The sequence below is a fragment of the Saccopteryx bilineata genome, chromosome 3 (genome assembly GCF_036850765.1).
Source record: "Saccopteryx bilineata isolate mSacBil1 chromosome 3, mSacBil1_pri_phased_curated, whole genome shotgun sequence".
Taxonomy (NCBI): Eukaryota; Metazoa; Chordata; class Mammalia; order Chiroptera; family Emballonuridae; genus Saccopteryx; species Saccopteryx bilineata.
The window spans coordinates 120045250-120048580 of NC_089492.1; the positions used below are offsets into that span (position 1 = coordinate 120045250).

The 3331-nt window shown below is 38.9% G+C and overlaps 1 non-coding gene across 1 annotated transcript; it reads left to right on the forward strand.

Annotated features, from left to right (window-relative positions):
* The first annotated feature begins 234 nt into the window (after positions 1-234).
* LOC136332665 (U6 spliceosomal RNA) lies at positions 235-341 on the forward strand. Its single transcript, XR_010730831.1, has one exon. It is a non-coding gene; the product is annotated as a U6 spliceosomal RNA (small nuclear RNA).
* Positions 342-3331: the final 2990 nt, after the last annotated feature.

Here is a 3331-nt window from a genome sequence, read left to right on the forward strand (position 1 = left end):
GAAATCTTGGCATGGGATAGATGTGAGCTGACTTGAGAGTATGAATCATTCTTTCTCATATTGTAAGTCATAGCATCAGTGCATGCAATTTGGTAGCTTTTTGCATACTGTTTCCTCTGATCATGCTTTATATCATGCCTGCATTATTTGATGAAACACAAGTGTCGGAAGTGGTCATTTAAGTGGACAGTCAGTAACAAACTTGCTTCTTACTATACTAAAAACAAAATGAAAGTGCTTGCTTTGGCAGCACATTTACTAAAATTGGAACAATACAGAGAAGATTAGCATAGCCCCTGCACAAAGATGACATGCAAACTTGTGAAATTATATATATAATTATATATATCTTATATATATAATTTTATACATATATATATATTTTAAAGTGAGAGCAGGGGGAGATACAGAGACAGACTCTTGTATGTGCTCCAACCAGGATCCACCTAAGAACCCCCTCTTGGGCCAATGCTCTGCCTATCTGGGGCCTCTGGCAACTGAGCTATTTTTTTAGCACCTGAGGTGGAGGCTTGAGGGACCCCACTTCAGTGCCCAAGACTGATGTGCTCGAATCAATCGAGCTATGGCTGTGGGAGAGGAAGAGAGAGGGGGGGGAGAGAAGCAGATGGTTGCCTTTTCTGTGTGCTCTGACTGGAAATCAAACCTGGGACTTCCACATGCCAGGTCAACACTCTACCACTAAACCAATAGGCCAGGGCCCACATATATTTTTTTTAAAGATTTTACTTATTGATTTTAGAGAGAGGAGAAAGAGAGAGAGAAAGGGGAGGAGGAGCAGGAAGCATCGACTAGTTGCTGCTTCTCGTATGTACCTTGACTGGGTTTCAAATTGGTGACCTCAGCATTCTAGGTTGACGCTTTATCCACTGCACCACCACAGGTCAGGCATTCTTATTTTTTAAAAGATTATTCATACACCATGATCAAGTGAGATTTATTCCAAGAATGTAAGACCCGCAAATCAATTAACATTATACACCACATAAACAAAATGAAGGATAAAAACTACAAGATCATATCAATAGATGCAGAAAAAGCTTTGATAAAATCTAGCAACCATTTATTATTAAAACTCAGCAAAGTGGGAATAGAGGGAACATACCTCAATGTAATACAGGCCATATATAACAAACCCACAGCCAGCACCATACTCAATGGGTAAAAGCTACAAGTGTTTCCTTAAGATCAAAAACAATACAGGGATGCCTGCTTTCACCAATCCTAATCAACATAATAGTGGAAGTCTCAGCCACAGCAATAAGACAAAAAAGAAGAAATAAAAGGCATCCAAATTGAAAAGAAAGAAGTAAAGCTGTCATTATTTGCAAGTGACATGATACTGTATGTAGAAAATCCTATAACTCCAACAAAAAACTAATAGAACTGATAAATGAATTCAGTAAAGTAGCAGGATACAAAATAAATACCCAAAAAATCAGTTGTATTTTTATACACCAATAATGATCTATCAGAAAGGGACACTGACCTGACCTGCGGTGGCGCCGTGGGTGAAAGCGTCGACCTGGAACACTGAGGTCGCTGGTTCGAAGTCCCGGGCTTCCCTGGTCAAGGTACATATGGGAGTTGATGCTTTCTGCTCCTCCCTCCCTTCTCTCTCTCTCTCTCTCTCCTCTCTAAAATGAATAAATAAAATATTAAAAAAAAAAAAAAGAAAAAAAAGAAAGGGACACTGCCTGGCCAAGCAGTGGCGCAGTGGATAGAGCATCAGTCTGCAACGCTGAAGACTCAGTTTCAAAATCCTGAGGCCATTGGCTTGAGTATGGGTTCATTTCACTTGAGTTTAGGCTCACCATCTTGAACACGGGTTTACCAGTTTGAGCATGGAGTCATAGACATGACCCCATGGTCACTGTCTTGAGCCCAAAGGTCACTGGCTTAATGCCCAAGGTTACTGACTTGAGCCTAATGTCACTGGCTTGAGCAAGGGGTCACTGGCTCAACTGGAGCCCCCCAGTCAAGGCACATATGAGAAAGCAATAAGTGAACAACTAAGGGGCTGCAAAAAAGAATTGATGCTTCTCATCTCTCTCCCTTAATGTCTGTCTGTCCCTTTCTCTCTCTTGCTAAAAAGGAAAAAAAAAATAAGGAAACTAAGAAAACAATAGCATTCACAGTGCTTCAAAAAGAATAAAATACCTAGGAATAAATTTACCCAAGGATGTAAAAGTCCTGTACTTGGAAAATTGTAAGAGACTGAAGAAAGAAATTGAAGAAGATACAAATAAGTGGAAGCATATACCGTGTTCATGAATAGGAAGAATTAGCATCATTAAAATGTCCATACTACCCAAAGCAATCTATAGATTCAAAGCAATTCCTACCAAGATACCAATGGTATATATCACAAAATAAACCTATGCCTTTATAGTCAATTTACTTTTGACAAAAGAGGCAAGAACATATAATGGGGTAAAGACAGTCTATTCAATAAATGGTGTGAAAAAAAATAGACAGGCCTGCCCAGTGGTGGTGTAGTGGATAAAGTGTTGACCTGGAACACTGAGGTCATCAGTTCAAAACCCTGGACTTGGAAGGAAGGAAGGAAGGAAGGGAGGAAGGAAGGGAAAATTGGACAGATATGTGCAAAAAAATGAAACCAGGCCACCTTCTTACACCATACTCAAGAATAAACTCAAAATGGATTAAAGATTTAAATGTAACACTCAAAACTATAAATATTCTAGCAGAAGACAGGCAGTGAAAACTCAGACATGTCTCATAGCAATATTGTTTTCTGACATATCACATTGGGCAAGGGAAATAAAAGAAAAAAATAGTGAAATGGGATTACATCAAACTAAAAAGTTTTGCACAGCAAAGGAAACCATCAACAAAATGAAAAGACAGCACACTGAATGGGAGAACATATTCACCAACACATCTGTTAAGGGCTTAATATCCAAAATTTATAAGGAACTTATAACATTAAATATCAAAAAACAAGCAATCCAATTAAGAAATGGGCAAAGGATCTGAATAGACACTTCTCCAAAGAGGACTTAGAAGTGGCCAATAGACATACGAAAAGATGCTCAACATCACTGATCACCAAAACCTGCAAATTAAAATCACAGTGAGATACCACCTGACACCTGTCAGAATGGCTATCATCAATAAATCAACAAACAAGTGCTGGCAAGGATATGGAGAAAAACGAATCCTCATGCACTGCTGGTGGGAATGTAGACTGTAGTAGTCACTGTGGAAAACAGTTTGGAGTTTCCTCAAAAAAATTAAAAATGGAACTGCCTTTTGACCCAGCTATCCCATTTCTGGGAATATATCCAAA